Source organism: Staurois parvus, unplaced genomic scaffold (assembly GCF_062004578.1).
Source record: "Staurois parvus isolate SC_StPar_1 unplaced genomic scaffold, SC_StPar_1.0 ptg000028l, whole genome shotgun sequence".
NCBI lineage: Eukaryota > Metazoa > Chordata > Amphibia > Anura > Ranidae > Staurois > Staurois parvus.
The window spans coordinates 15143-32500 of record NW_028317824.1 but is presented as its reverse complement, the minus strand read 5'-3'; the positions used below and the strand labels follow the sequence as shown (position 1 = coordinate 32500).

The 17358-nt window shown below is 48.0% G+C and overlaps 1 protein-coding gene across 1 annotated transcript in view; it reads right to left on the bottom strand.

Moving 5' to 3' along the window:
- The window catches only part of LOC149471129 (serine/threonine-protein phosphatase 2A 56 kDa regulatory subunit gamma isoform-like), a 47867-nt gene that overhangs the window by 15547 nt on the left and 14962 nt on the right, over positions 1-17358 (bottom strand). The window lies entirely within an intron of this gene.

Here is a 17358-nt window from a genome sequence, read left to right as displayed (position 1 = left end):
CGGAAGATCTGATATTTATACGACAGTCATTCGGAGATCATAGACATGGAGATACTTAAAGCCGCCTCTCGTTCGGTGTCCACGGCTATCCTAATAAAGTGGCAGCACATTGCCGATTCATGGCTTGTATACAATATGTCCGTGTGACAACCCTTGTGGGGCAGATTTGAAACCCAACTTGTCCTGCCAGTAGCTTCCAGACTCCCAGAAGTCAGGGAAATTCGTGGCTGGCAGAGGGAGCCACAGGATCCCCGAGAGGAGGGGGGGGGGGGGGGGGGGTGAGTAAAGGGAAAAACAAAAACCTCAACTAAACCAATCTAAGAGGGCCACCCACAATGGAAATCCGGCTCTTTCATCAAGGCTCCTAGAACAGAGCGACAGAGAAGAGTGACTTGTCACATGTGCCTCAAACACTCCATGGGAGCCTCCCCACTTTGCTCCACTCCTCCCCACCCCTCTCTATTCCTCCCCTTCCTGCTCCTCTCCACCCCTCCTTCCCACTCCTCTCCACCCCACCAAGCTTCTCTCCAATCCTCCCCTTCCCACTCCTCTCCACCTCTTGTCAGGGTCCTGTCGTCGGCAGAAGTTCTGGAAGATCTGGCATTTCTGCCAGTACTCTGCATGGCCGCAGAAGTACACATCAGCCTCAGTCTGGTGTCAGACGGCCTTTATAAGGAGGCTCATCACTTCCTCAAGTTGCTGGATGATCTCTAGCTCCCGGTGCTCTGTTATCTCCTGTTACCGACTTGGCTTGCTCCTGTCTACTCTGCCTTACCCCTGATCTGACCTCGGCCGGGGTTACAGATACTCTCTCTCTCCTCCATGTATGACCTCGGCTATCCCGTCTGACCACGTCTGCTCCGATTCCCACCCCGTACCTGACCTTGGCTTGAACCGACTACCCAGTAAACATCTCATCCCGGAAGGGCTTGCATACCACGCACAGGCGCCTCCTGTCTGCAGACCTATCTCCGAGCACCAGCTGTGCTTCTGAGTGGACCACCAACCAGCACTCCTACAGGCGACCTGTGCAACTTTGGGCCTGACTCCCGCTGTCCCACTCTCAGGGGAGTCCGGAACGTAGGCGCAAGGGAAGCCCTCTCTCCATTGGCCTCCATCACCAGGTACATGACACCTCGACTTCCTCTCCTTCCCACTCCTCTCCAGTCCTCCCCTTCCCACTCTTCTCAACCTCTACTTTCTCCACTTCCCACTCCTCTCTTCTCAACCCCTCCATGTTCCTTTCCTTCCCACCCCTCTCAGTTCCACCCCTCCCTGCTTCTCTACAGTCCTCTCCTTCCCGTTCCTCTACACCTCTCCCCATTCCTCCCCACCCCACTCCTCTCTGCCCCTCCCTGTTCTTCTCCCAGCTCTGCTCCTCTCCTCACTTCTCTGCTCCCCTGTTACTCTTCTCCCTCCATTTCCCTCTCATCCCCACTCTGCTCTTCTCCTCCCCTCTTCTCTCTTCCCTGCTCTTCTCCCCTCCTCATTCCTCTCCTCATCTCCTCTCCCCTTTTCTCCTGAAGCATCTGCCAGCAGCAACAGCGTTTGATTGCAGATCTCCCCAGAACAGTTTTATCTGTTGATCCTGCCAGTAAGTCTGTTATTGTTTCACTTTTTGAAGTCTCCTGTAGACATGTGCCGATGCCCGTCCTCCATGCCGTGTCCACCTCGAAGCAGCACGGACAGTCGCATATCGCAGGAGTGGGGTCACAGAGGCGCTGTGCATTCGGATGCATGTCAGGTGGATGCAGACGCAGCAAATGATGGCCTGGCACAGAGGACGGGTCTCAGTGTGCATCAAATGATGGCCTGGCACAGAGGACGGGTCTCAGTGTTCATCAAATGATGTCTGGCACAGAGGACGGGTCTCAGTGTGCATCAAATGATGGCCTGGCACAGAGGACGGGTCTCAGTGTGCAGCAAATGATGGCCTGGCACAGAGGACGGGTCTCAGCGTGCAGCAAATGATGTTTGGCACAGAGGACGGGTCTCAGCGTGCAGCAAATGATGTCTGGCACAGAGGACGGGTCTCAGTGTGCAGCAAATGATGGCCTGGCACAGAGGACGGGTCTCAGCGTGCAGCAAATGATGTTTGGCACAGAGGACGGGTCTCAGCGTGCAGCAAATGATGGCCTGGCACAGAGGACGGGTCTCAGCGTGCAGCAAATGATGGCCTGGCACAGAGGACGGGTCTCAGTGTGCATCAAATGATGTTTGGCACAGAGGACGGGTCTCAGTGTGCAGCAAATGATGTCTGGCACAGAGGACGGGTCTCAGCGTGCATCAAATGATGGTCTGGCACAGAGGACGGGTCTCAGCGTGCAGCAAATGATGGCCTGGCACAGAGGACGGGTCTCAGTGTGCATCAAATGATGGCCTGGCACAGAGGACGGGTCTCAGTGTGCATCAAATGATGGCCTGGCACAGAGGACGGGTCTCAGCGTGCAGCAAATGATGTTTGGCACAGAGGACGGGTCTCAGTGTGCAGCAAATGATGTCTGGCACAGAGGACGGGTCTCAGCGTGCAGCAAATGATGGCCTGGCACAGAGGATGGGTCTCAGTGTGCAGCAAATGATGGCCTGGCACAGAGGACGGGTCTCAGTGTGCATCAAATGTCTGGCACAGAGGACGGGTCTCAGCGTGCAGCAAATGATGGCCTGGCACAGAGGACGGGTCTCAGCGTGCAGCAAATGATGTCTGGCACAGAGGACGGGTCTCAGCGTGCAGCAAATGATGGCCTGGCACAGAGGACGGGTCTCAGCGTGCGGCAAATGATGGCCTGGCACAGAGGACGGGTCTCAGCGTGCAGCAAATGATGTCTGGCACAGAGGACGGGTCTCAGTGTGCATCAAATGATGGCCTGGCACAGAGGACGGGTCTCAGCGTGCAGCAAATGATGGCCTGGCACAGAGGACGGGTCTCGGCGCGCATCTCAACTGAGCCCTACAGCACAACTAAAGTCAATGTAAAAAATCTTGCAGACTGGCTACTTACTGCAATGAAATGAACCTACCTGCTGGTAGTCCGCTCTACAATGTACACATTTCCAGCACCGCACCGGTGAGCCCATGTGACCAGCTCCTGTGCATGCGCATCCAGTGATGACCAATCACCACGACATTTGGAAGAAGGGAGAGGATGCCGGGTGCGGGAGCTGGTCACACGGGACTGCCGGGGAGGAGACGAGTATCTGGGAGAGTTGGGACGAGTCAGGACTGAATATAACATTTATAGGGAAAGGTGATCCCCGGAATATCCGATTGCCTCTCGGGGGGTCAGGAAGGAATGTTTCCCCTGCAGGAGGAGATCAGATTGTGCTTTGCTGGGTTTCTGCCTTCCTCTGGATCCCCTGTGGGTGGAGGATTAGAACTTTTTTTTTTTATGGTTGAACTGGATGGACTTTTGTCTTTTTTCAGCCAGACTAACTATGGAACTATGGACAGTGAAGGAAATGTGTATTTGCCCCCCCCCTGATGGTGAATGTTCGCCCCTCACACAGAAACGATCGGTCTAACAATGGAATGTTCGCCCCTCGCACAGAAACGATCGGTCTAACAATGGAATGTTCGCCCCTCGCACAGAAACGATCGGTCTAACAATGGAATGTTCGCCCCTCGCACAGAAACGATCGGTCTAACAATGGAATGTTCGCCCCTCGCACAGAAACGATTGGTCTAACAATGGAATGTTCGCCCCTCACACAGAAACGATCGGTCTAACAATGGAATGTTCGCCCCTCACACAGAAACGATCGGTCTAACAATGGAATGTTTGCCCCTCACACAGAAACGATCGGTCTAACAATGGAATGTTCGCCCCTCACACAGAAACGATCGGTCTAACAATGGAATGTTCGCCCCTCACACAGAAACGATCGGTCTAACAATGGAATGTTTGCCCCTCACACAGAAACGATCGGTCTAACAATGGAATGTTCGCCCCTCACACAGAAATGATCGGTCTAACAATGGAATGTTCGCCCCTCACACAGAAATGATCAGTCTAACAATGGAATGTTCGCCCCTCACACAGAAATGATCGGTCTAACAATGGAATGTTCGCCCCTCACACAGAAATGATCAGTCTAACAATGGAATGTTCGGTGTAACACTGAGAGACAGAATACAACAACAAATTCAGCAGAAATGCGTCTAACAAATGATGACGGATCTGCATGTTCATGAGGGAAAGAAGGATTTGATCTCCTATCATTCAGCAGGATTTCTGGCTCCCAGGTGTCTCTCATACAGGTAACAAGCTGAGATTAGAAGCAGTCTCTTAAAGGGAGTGCTGCTAATCTCATTGTGTTACCTGTATAAAAGACACCTGTCCACAGGAGCCATCAAACCATCAGATTCCAAACTCTCCACCATGGCAAAGACCAAAGAGCTGTCCAAGGATGTCAGGGACAAGATGGTAGACCTACACAAGGCTGGACTGGTCAATATAATGATGCAGCGCCATGTCATACATCTAATTAGTGGCTGTGAGAATCCACCCAATACCTGGAATCATAAAGCAACATATGTAGCAATATCAATGAAGTAGATCCTGTTTTCTGTGTTAGATCTGACCGGATCTATTGGGTGACTTACAAGTGGTTAGCGGTGCAAACAAGAGGTTCAATGGTGACTCTAAACAAGTGATAATACCCCCCCCCCCCACCAGGGGATCAACCCATTCAGAGTAGAAATGAAAATCAAAGCCAATGGCGGAGTCCAGAAGCAGTCCACACCCACAAGACCACGGCCAGTGGCAGGGCTGTGTGATGAAAATGTCGGCTGTCAGTTGCACCTCTGTAAAAGGTCTTCTGATTAGATGACAGACAGCTACTTTATGATTCCGCCATGATGGGCATACAGTGTATATATATATATGTACAGTGGGGATGGAAAGTTTGGGCCCCCCAGCTAAAAATGTGTATTAATGTGCATAAAGAAGCCAAGGAAAGATGGAAAAATCTCCAAAAGGCATCAAATTACAGATTAGACATTCTTATAATATGTCAACAAAAGTTAGATTTTATTTCCATCATTTACACTTTCAAAATAACAGAAAACAAAAAAATGGCGTCTGCAAAGTTTGGGCCCCCTGCAGAGTTAATATCTTGTACTGCCCCCTTTGGCAAGTATCACGGCTTGTAAACGCTTTTTGTAGCCAGCCAAGAGTCTTTCAATTCTTGTTTGAGGTATCTTTGCCCATTCTTCCTTACAAAAGTCTTCCAGTTCTTTGAGATTTCTGGGCTGTCTGTCACGCACGGCTCTTTTAAGGTCTATCCATAGATTTTCAATGATGTTGAGGTCAGGAGATTGTGAAGGCCATGGCAAAACCTTCAGTTTACGCCTCTTGATGTAATCCCCCGTGGATTTCGAGGTGTGTTTAGGATCATTATCCATTTGTAGAAGCCATCCTCTCTTTAACTTCAGCTTTTTCACAGATGGCATCAAGTTACCATCCAAAATTTGCTGAAATTTTATTGAATCCATTTTTCCTTCTACTGGTGAGATGTTCCCTGTGCCACTGGCTGCAACACAACCCCAAAGCATGATTGATCCAACCCCATGCTTCACAGTTGGGCAGAGGTTCTTGTCATTAAATTCTGTGCCCCTTCTTCTCCAAACGTACCTTTGCTCATTCCGGACAAAAAGTTCAATTTTAACCTCATCGGTCCACAGAACTTGTTTCCAAAATGCATCAGGCTTGTCTATATGTTCATTTGCAAAGTTCAAACGATGATTTTTGTGGTGAGGATGTAGAAGAGGTTTTCTTCTGATGACTCTTCCATGAAGACCATATTTGTACAAGTATCTCTTTATAGTGGAATAGTGACCACAACTCCAGTGTCTGCCAGATCTTTCTGGAGGGATCGTGCAGTCAAACGTGGGTTTTGAATTGTTTTTCTCACAATACTGCGAGCTGTTCTGTCTGATATTTTTCTTGGTCTTCCAGATCTTGCTTTAACTTCCACTGTTCCTGATGACTGCCATTCCTTAATTACATTCCGAACAGAGGATATTGACATCTGAAAACGCTTTGCTATCTTCTTATAGCCTTCTCCAGCTTTGTGAGCGTCAACTATTTTCAGTTTCAGTTTTCTAGACAACTGCTTAGAAGAACCCATGGTGCTGATTGTTGGGGCAAGGTCAGATGAGTCGGGGCATTTAAAACCTTTGAGATTGACATCACCTGGTCTTCCCAGACGATGATTGAGAACAATCCATGACACTGGCAGGTCTCAGCTTGGCAAAGGGGGCAGTGCATGCTATAAATTCTGCAGGGGGCCCAAACTTTTGCAGACGCCATTTTTTGTTTTCTGTTATTTTGAAAGTGTAAATGATGGAAATAAAATCTAACTTTGACATATTATAAGAATGTCTAATCTGTAATTTGATGCCTTTTGGAGATTTTTCCATCTTTCCTTGGCTTCTTTATGCACATTAATACACATTTTTAGCTGGGGTGCCCAAACTTTCCATCCCCACTGTATATACTGTCCCCTGTGTATGGAGGAACACCTGAGTGAAGGAGAGACCAGTAGGGGCTGTGGAACCTGACTTACCTGGAGATTGTGTGCAGGATCCGGGGAGATCCGAAAGGCATTTTGGCCCCTGTGGGTCGCAGCGGGAAGGTGAGGGGGCCCCAATGCCTGCCGTTTAGGGTTCTCATTCACCACTTGCCCCAGCACAGGAGCACGCTTGGAAAGTCATTATGGTTTTCTTTTGCCACCTATGATTATGTTATGGACATTGGCATATATTTGTGGTGTAATAATTGATACGGATCAATACACTGATCACTTATATGTGGCAGCATTTATCCCTCTATAGGGATTCACTGTTCCAATTTTCATTTATACTCTGAATGGGTTGATCCCCTGGAGGGGGGGGGGAGGGGGGGAATATCACTTGTTTAGGTTCACCATTGAACCTCTTATTTGCACCGCTAACCACTTGTAAGTCACCCAATAGATCCGGTCAGATCTAACAGAAAACAGGATCTACTTCATTGATATTGCTACATATGTTGCGTTATGATTACAGGTATTGGGTGGATTCTCACAGCCACTAATTAGATGTATGACATGGCGCTGCATCATTATATTGACCAGTATATTGTATCCATTCAGAGGTGAGGATTGGCTGTCAGCTGCTGTAGTATCGGCCTTTCAACTTCTAGCAGCGCAAGAGGACTTTAACATAACATTTGGGCTACCAAACTATGGCCAAGCAGCTTGGTGAGAAGGTGACAACAGTTGGTGCAATCATTCACAAATGGAAGAAACACAAAACAAGTGTCAGTCTCCCTAGGTCTGGTGCACCATGCAAGGTCTCACCTCGTGGAGTGTCAATGATCATGAGAACAGTGAGGAATCATCCCAGAACTACACGTGAGGATCTTGTCAATGATCTCCAGGCAGCTGGGACCACAGTCACCAAGAAAACAATTGGTAACACACTACGCCGACAAGGACTGAAATCCTGCAGTGCCTGCAAGGTCCCTCTGCCCAAGAAAGCCCATGTCCAGCCCGTCTGAAGTCTGCCACTGAACATCTGAATGATGCCGAGGAGGACTGGTGGGAAGTGTTGTGGTCAGAGGAGACCAAAATCCAGCTCTTTGGTATCAACTCAACTCGCCGTGTTTGGAGGAGGAGGAATGCTGCCTATGACCCCAAGAACACCATCCCAACTGTGAAACATGGTGGTGGAAACATTCTGCTTTGGGGGTGTTTTTCTGCTAAGGGGACAGGACAACTGCACCGCATCAAAGGGACGATGGACGGGGCAATGTACCCTCAAATCTTGGGTGAGAACCTTCTTCCCTCAGCCAGGGCATTGACAATGGGTGGTGGATGGGTGTTCCAGCATGACAATGACCCAAAACACACGGCCAAGGCAACAAAGGAGCGGCTCAAGAAGAAGCACATTAAGGTCCCGGAGTGGCCTAGCCAGTCTCCACACCTTCATCCGATGGAAAATCTGTGGAGGGAGCTGAAAGTTCGAGTTGCCGAACGTCAGCCACCAAACCTTAATGACTTGGAGAGGATCTGCCAAGAGGAGTGAGCCAAAATCCCTCCTGAGATGTGTGCAAACCTGGGGGCCAACTCCAGGAAACGTCTGACCTCTGTGATTGCCAACAAGGAATTGGCCACCAAGTACTAAGTCATGTTTTGTGAAGGGAATCAAATCCTTCTTTCCCTCATGAACATGCAGATCCGTCATCATTTGTTAGACGCATTTCTGCTGAATTTGTTGTTGTATTCTGTCTCTCAGTGTTACACCGAACATTCCATTGTTCGACCGATCATTTCTGTGTGAGGGGTGAACATTCCATTGTTAGACCGATCATTTCTGTGTGAGGGGCGAACATTCCATTGTTAGACCGATCATTTCTGTGTGAGGGGCGAACATTCCATTGTTAGACCGATCATTTCTGTGTGAGGGGTGAACATTCCATTGTTAGACCGATCATTTCTGTGTAAACATTCCATTGTTAGACCGATCATTTCTGTGTGAGGGGCGAACATTCCATTGTTAGACCGATCATTTCTGTGTGAGGGGCGAACATTCCATTGTTAGACCGATCATTTCTGTGTGAGGGGCGAACATTCCATTGTTAGACCGATCATTTCGGTGTGAGGGGCGAACATTCACCATCAGCAGGCAGCAAAAAGCATAGGCATGATCCAAGCCATACTGTGGGGAGATTTTCTGATAGGGACTAGAATGTGAGGGGAACGCCAATATTTTACAGTTGTCACCTGATCAGGAACGAGGGGAAATCTGGTGACAACTGTCTGAGAGGATGACGATACCTTTGTACTGTTGCATCTGCTGAACAGGAAGTGAAATCTCCCCAACAAGCAGCAAATAAATACACTGAAATGAGTTTTAAAACCGGGCATTGCTGCTTCATTCATAGACGCCAGACCATAGCTGCTATGAATGGAGGGGGGCAAGAGCTCTCATTTGCCCTTCTATGAATGGAGGGGGGCAAGAGCTCTCATTTGCCCTTCTATGAATGGAGGGGGGCAAGAGCTCTCATTTGCCCTTCTATGAATGGAGGGGGGCAAGAGCTCTCATTTGCCCTTCTATGAATGGGGGGCGGAAAGGGTGGCCATAGTCAGGCTCTCTGGATGAGTCAGTTGTATTACCCCTACCCCCACAATCATGGGGCCGGATGGAGGAAGACTGTCACCAATGTCAGAGCCATCAGCACAAGGGACACATCCTACTGACTGGAAGTTATGTCCCCTGTGCTGATTTTTCGCGCACATAAGCTTTGATCCCAGCCAGCAATAAGCACATGGTCAGAATCTGGACCCCCTTCTTGGCCCGGTACAAGTCGTATCCAAGATGGTGTCGCTGCCAAATGCAGGTCTTCACACTAACGCAGGGCAGCTCAGATGAACATTTTTGGCTCTTTGTCCGGCTTTGCCAGCAATGGAAATGTATTTCTATGGGACAAGCGGCGACCGGCAACACACTGCAAAGGACACCAAACACAACCTCAGACCGACCAATCACATCTTACCATGGAGGTCTCCAATGTAAAATTCAAACAGATAAGCAATGCCCGTGTTTGTGTCTATGGCCCCGATGGAGAGATACCCCATCACGTCCTGTCATGTGTGTCCCCGATGGAGAGATACCCCATCACGTCCTGTCATGTCTATGGCCCCAATGGAGAGATACCCCATCACGTCCTGTCATGTGTGTCCCCGATGGAGAGATACCCCATCACGTCCTGTCATGTGTGTCCCCGATGGAGAGATACCCCATCACGTCCTGTCATGTCTATGGCCCCGATGGAGAGATACCCCATCACGTCCTGTCATGTGTGTCTCCGATGGAGAGATACCCCCATCACGTCCTGTCATGTGTGTCCCCGATGGAGAGATACCCCATCACGTCCTGTCATGTCTATGGCCCCGATGGAGAGATACCCCATCACGTCCTGTCATGTCTATGGCCCCGATGGAGAGATACCCCATCACGTCCTGTCATGTCTATGGCCCCGATGGAGAGATACCCCATCACGTCCTGTCATGTCTATGGCCCTGATGGAGAGATACCCCATCACGTCCTGTCATGTGTGTCCCCGATGGAGAGATACCCCATCACGTCCTGTCATGTGTGTCCCCGATGGAGAGATACCCCATCACGTCCTGTCATGTCTATGGCCCCGATGGAGAGATACCCCATCACGTCCTGTCATGCCTATGGCCCCGCTGGAGAGATACCCCATCACGTCCTGTCATGTGTGTCCCCGATGGAGAGATACCCCATCACGTCCTGTCATGTCTATGGCCCTGATGGAGAGATACCCCATCACGTCCTGTCATGTGTGTCTCCGATGGAGAGATACCCCATCACGTCCTGTCATGTGTGTCCCCGATGGAGAGATACCCCCATCACGTCCTGTCATGTGTGTCCCCGATGGAGAGATACCCCATCACGTCCTGTCATGTGTGTCCCCGATGGAGAGATACCCCATCACGTCCTGTCATGTGTGTCCCCGATGGAGAGATACCCCATCACGTCCTGTCATGTCTATGGCCCCGATGGAGAGATACCCCATCACGTCCTGTCACGTCTATGGCCCCGATGGAGAGATACCCCATCACGTCCTGTCATGTCTATGGCCCCGATGGAGAGATACCCCATCACGTCCTGTCATGTGTGTCCCCGATGGAGAGATACCCCATCACGTGCTGCCATGCGTGTCCCTGATGGAGAGATACCCCATCACGTCCTGTCATGTCTGTGTCCCCGTTGGAGAGATACCCCCATCACGTCCTGTCATGCGTGTCCCCAATGGAGAGATACCCCCTCATGCCCTGTCATGTCTGTGTCCCCGTTGGAGAGATATCCCATCACGCCCTGTCATGTCTGTGTCCCCGATGGAGAGATACCCTCATCACGCCCTGTCATGCGTGTCCCCGATGGAGAGATATCCCATCACGCCCTGTCATGTCTGTGTCCCCGTTGGAGAGATACCCCATCACGCCCTGTCATGCGTGTCCCCGATGGAGAGATATCCCATCACGCCCTGTCATGTCTGTGTCCCCGTTGGAGAGATACCCCATCACGCCCTGTCATGTCTGTGTCCCCGTTGGAGAGATACCCCAACACGCCCTGTCATGCGTGTCCCCGATGGAGAGATATCCCATCACGCCCTGTCATGTCTGTGTCCCCGTTGGAGAGATACCCCAACACGCCCTGTCATGTCTGTGTCCCCAATGGCGATGCCCCATCATGTCTGGTCAGTGTGAGGGTCGTGCGCGGTGCGGTGGCTAGTGTGGGGTGGGATTGGGTGGCTAGTGTGGGGTGGGTTGTGTGCGGCAGGGCGAGTGCGGCAGGGTGGGTCGTGGGCGGCGGGGCGGGTCGTGGGCGGTGTGGTGGGTCGTGGGCGGCGGGGCGGGACGTGGGCGGTGTGGTGGGTCGTGGGCGGCGGGGCGGGTCGTGGGCGGCATGGTGGGTCGTGGGCGGCGGGGCGGGTCGTGGGCGGCGGGGCGGGCCGTGGGCGGTGTTCGGCCAAGCAGCACCGTACAGAGGGGCACAGCTCCTTCAGATTGGAATACCAGAGAAAGAGAGGAATGGAGGTGCCACACCAGCAGGTTGGAGACAAAAAGGTTTTCACTCCATTATGACCACTGAAGCTAAAGCTGCACGCACCACTAACCCGTCTCCGGGGCCCAAGCATGCTCCCAGCTAAAACCATCTGCTGTCCAGAGAGCCTGGTAAGGATTTACACATTTCACACATTTTCAGAGTCGTCCATCTTTAGTTTTCCTCTCACACCTCAAGCCCTGATGAAACGCGTAGGTTAGACATGCAGATTTTCCTTTTGTGATTTCTAATTATTTTAATAAAGACATGTGGACTCCCAGCTGCTGGTTTGGTGCTCTGGTATTCCTTCATCCTGCGATTCCAGCAATAAAAACCTGACAGAGGCGACACCTCCTCACACTTTTCTAAATAAAAGTCATTTTAGCTGGAGCCGCTCCTCAAAGCTGAACTTTATTGAAATAATCATTTTTTTCTCTTACCTGTAATGAAGGATTTCCCTGAAGTGCAGGCTGTTGGATTCTGTAGAACTCTTTACTGCAGGGTTGTCCTGTCCTCTTCCTGCTACTGAACCTCCGGCACTGTGGGGGTTAACAGCTTTGGGTCTCCAGGCTCAGCTGGAGTGAAGCAGATTCGACCGGGACACGCCCCCTCCTTTGAGAAAAGATTTCAGGGATTACACTGCCTGTAACATCATCTGATTGGTGGCGGGGATCATGTGACTGATCAGACTCTCCACCATTCACAGAATGTGTTACAGGCAGAGTAATCAGTGAAAGAACTTTTGTTATTGGAGGAGAAAATAGGATGGGGTGTGACCCCCCCCCATTGGATCAGAGACCCAAAGCTGTTAGTGATTGTAAAGGCTTCAGTTAAAAATAAGTGTGTGTGTATATATATATACAGTTGTGTTCAAAATAATATCCGTGTGATGAGAAAAGTGACTAAAGCTGCAAATCCTTCTAATCCTTTTATTTCCATCCACACAAATGCATTGGGAACACGACACATTCTATTCCAAATCACAACAGGAAGAAAAATACATCAAATTTGTGTTGTTCCTCTAAAAAAATGGAAGAAAAGTGAATATTAGACGGTTCAAAAAAATGGCCGTGTTTGTATTCTTCTTTACAAACTCCAACATTCACTATATAAACTGAGAAACGTTTGAAGATTTTGCTTTCCTTTGAATGACTTCATGAATATTTGGTTGTAGTCGCACTGTTTCTGAGAACTGCTGTACATCTGTGTTGCATGGAGTCCCCCAACTTCTGGCCCCTGTGATCAGGTATTCCAGCCCAGGATGATTGGACCACATTCCACACTTCTTCTCTATTTCTTGGTTTGGCCTCAGAAACGGCATTTTTGATGTCACCCCACAAGTTTTCTATTGGATGAAGATCCGGGGATTGGGCTGGCCACTCCATAACGTCCATCTTGTTGGTCTGGAACCAAGATGTTGCACGTTTACTGGTGTGTTTGGGGTCGTTGTCTTGTTGGAACCCCCATTTCAAGGGTATTTCCTCTTCAGCATAAGGCAGCATGACCTCTTCAAGTATTCTGATGGATTCAAACTGATCCATGATCCCTGGTATGCAATAAATAGGCCCAACACCGTAGTATGAGAAACATCCCCATATCATGATGCTTGCACCACCATGCTTCACGGTCTTCACAGTGTACTGTGGATGAATTCAGTGTTTGGGGGCCGTCTGACAAACTGTCTCCGCCCACTAGACCCAAAAAGAACAATCTTACTTCCATCAGTCCACAAAATGTTGCGTCATTTCTCTTTAGGCCGGTCAATGTGCTCTTTGGCAGATTGTAACCTCTTCAGCACGTCTTTTTTCCAACAGTGGGACTTTGCGGGGACTTCTTGCAGATAGCTTGGCTTCACATCGGCGTCTTCTAATTGTAACAGTCCTCACAGGGAACCTCACACCTTCTTTCATCTTCCTGGAGCTGATTGTTGGCTGAGTCCTCACAGGGAACGTCACACCTTCTTTCATCTTCCTGGAGCTGATTGTTGGCTGAGTCCTCACAGGGAACGTCACACCTTCTTTCATCTTCCTGGAGCTGATTGTTGGCTGAGTCCTCACAGGGAACGTCACACCTTCTTTCATCTTCCTGGAGCTGATTGTTGGCTGAGTCCGCCCCATTTTGGCTATTCTTCTATCCATTCCAATGGTAGTTTTTCGCTTTCTTCCGCATCTTTCAGGTTTTGGTTGTCATTTTAAAGCATTTGTGATCATTTTAGCTGAGCAGCCGATCATTTTCTGCACTTCTTTATATGTTTTCCCCTCCAATCAACTTTTTAATCAAGGTACGCTGTTCTTCTGAACAATGTCTGGAACGACACATTTTCCTCAGAATTTCAGAGAGAAATGCACTGTAACCAGCATGTCCAACATTTGCTGCCTTCCTTCCTTAAATAAGGGCAATAATTGCCACCTGTTTATCAAAGAATGAATGACCTCACTAATAGAACTCCACACGGCTATTATTTTGAACACGCCCCTTTCAATGAGTGATTCAATGACACAGAATCAGCAGCATGCATGTCATGACTGTGGGGTCTGTTGGATTTCTATGACTCTACTACACCTGCTAGGAAATTATCTGCCATGTAGAAATATCATTTCCACCAAAAACAGTGATTGATCCGGTTAGTGATGTCTGACGGCTAGTATTTTCAACACAACTGTATGTGTGTGTATATATATATATTTAATAAACATGTCTATACTTCCCTGCTGTGTGCAGTGGATTTGCAGAGCAGCCCAGATCCTCCTCTTCTTGGATCCCCCGCCAGCACTCCTGGCCCATCCCCCGTCAGGTGCCCCCACAGCAAGCAGCTTGCTATGGGGGCACCTGAGCATGCACACTCCCCAGTCGCTGCTCCGTGTGTCCATTCTCAGAGTCGCGGCTTGGCCCCACCCGTTCTCTCTTCTCATTGGCTCACTGGCTGTGATTGACAGGGATTGAGAGGGAGTCCCGGGATAGCCAAGACTCCAGTGCACATCGCTGGATTGAGAGGGGGCTTAGGTGAGTATTAGGGGGTGTGGGGGGGGCAGGTATGCTGCACAGAGATTTCTTTTAACTTCATACATAGAATACATGAAGGTAAGAAGCTTTGAACCTTTACAACCACTTTAACCCCCACAGTGCTGGACGTTCAGGAACAGGAAGAGGATGGGACAGCCGGGCAGAGAAGATTTCTAGACTCCAGCAGCCCGCACACCAGGAGGACATCCTTCATCACAAGCAGGCAGTGCAACTAAAACTGGAAAGAAATAAAATATATATTTTTTTAGTTACAGCTTTAAATAGAATTGACAATGCAACTCTGAAGGCCTCATTCACATGGGGTGTAGTACAGCGTAGGGCCACACGAGGGCCCCGTTTACCTGCACAGGCATTCCATGCATCCTCATGCAGACAGGTCCTTCCGTGTCCATTGGGATGCAGCAGCTGCACGGACACAGACACCCGTGTGGGGGGTTGGGTGAGTTCAGGGTTTCCCACCCACATGGATGTCAAACTGGGAGCAGCTGCTGTGTCCGTGCATCAATGGGCCCGCCTACGCAGTGTGCTTCTCCGTGTGAACGGGGCCCTCGCGTGGCCCTACGCTGTACTACACCCCATGTGAACGAGGCCTTCAGAGTTGCATCATCAATTCTATTTAAAGCTGTGACTGATTAAAAAAAAATATTTATTTTCATTCTTTAATTAAAAAAATATATTCTATTTAATAAAAAAAAAATATATATATATATATACATTATTCTTTATTTTTTTTATAATTAATACTGTAAAGAAATAAAATATTTTTTTTTAATTAAAGAATGAAAATATATATTTTTTTTAATTAAAGAATGAAAATATATATTTTAAAGAATGAAAATATATATTTTTTAATTAAATATATATTTTCATTCTTTAATTAAAAAAATATATTTTATTTAATAATAAAAAAAAAAATGTATACATACATTATTCTTTATTTTTTTTATAATTAATACTGTAAAGAAATAAAATATATATTTTTTAATTAAAGAATGAAAATATATATTTTTTTTAATTAAAGAATGAAGATATATATTTTTTAATCAGTCACAGCTTTAAATAGAATTGATGATGCAACTCTGAAGGCCTCATTCACATGGGGTGTAGTACAGCGTAGGGCCACGCGAGGGCCCCGTTTACCTGCACAGGCATTCCATGCATCCTCATGCAGACAGGTCCTTCCGTGTCCATTGGGATGCAGCAGCTGCACGGACACAGACACCCGTGTGGGGGGTTGGGTGAGTTCAGGGTTTCCCACCTACATGGATGTCAAACTGGGAGCAGCTGCTGTGTCCGTGCATCAATGGGCCCGCCTGCGCAGTGTGCTTCTCCGTGTGAACGGGGCCCTCGCGTGGCCCTACGCTGTACTACACCCCATGTGAACGAGGCCTTCAGAGTTGCATCATCAATTCTATTTAAAGCTGTGACTGATTAAAAAAAAATATTTATTTTCATTCTTTAATTAAAAAAATATATTCTATTTAATAAAAAAAAATATATATATATATACATTATTCTTTATTTTTTTTAGAATTAATACTGTAGAGAAATAAAATATTTTTTTTTAATTAAAGAATGAAAATATATTTTTTTTTTAATTAAAGAATGAAAATATATATTATTTTAAAGAATGAAAATATATATTTTTTAATTAAATATATATTTTCATTCTTTAATTAAAAAAATATTTTATTTAATAAAAAAAAAAAAATGTATACATACATTATTCTTTATTTTTTTTATAATTAATACTGTAAAGAAATAAAATATATATTTTTTAATTAAAGAATGAAAATATACATTTTTTTAAATTAAAGAATGAAAATAAATATTTTTTTTTAATCAGTCACAGCTTTAAATAGAATTGATGATGCAACTCTGAAGGCCTCGTTCACATGGGGTGTAGTACAGCGTAGGGCCACGCGAGGGCCCCGTTCACACGGAGAAGCACACTGCGCAGGCGGGCCCATTGATGCACGGACACAGCAGCTGCTTCCAGTTTGACATCCATGTAGGTGGGAAACCCTGAACTCACCCAACCCCCCGACACGGGTGTCTGTGTCCGTGCAGCTGCTGCATCCCAATGGACACCGAAGGACCTGTCTGCATGAGGATGCATGGAACGCCTGTGCAGGTAAACGGGGCCCTCGCATGGTCGTACGCTGTACTACACCCCGTATCAATGAGGCCTATTAGTGAAGCATCTATGTTACGGTCTTCCTACGAGTCTCCTGGTGAATGGATATGGGGTGATGTAGATGTTCATACACAAGGCTGCACTGTACACCGAAATCATCATTACTGTCAAAACATCTTTATTGTACATTTTACAAACACCAATATCCAATAAAAAGTCTGCTTCTCTGGATGTCAGACAGAACGTGTCTAAGGCTTCAAATTAAAATATGTCACATGATCACTTTCAGGCAAACACTAAAATGTACTGCGGAGTATCTACAAGGTCACGGGTGGCTGCGAAGGTCACGGGGGGGAGGGGCTGCGTTTGTCGGTGGTACCTTTAGACGCCCTGACCTGGGGACATCAGTGGATGCTTCACTCACAGAGCAGAATGTGCCGGTATAGAGCTGGTCTGATGGTTGAGGGCTCCAGCGCCTGGGCCAGCGAGGCAGCCTGTCCCCCAAACAGGAGCCAAGCAACTGCCCGAGTTCCCTGCGTGTCTGCTGCTCAGTGCGACAGGCTGATCCGCGGCAATGCGCCAGC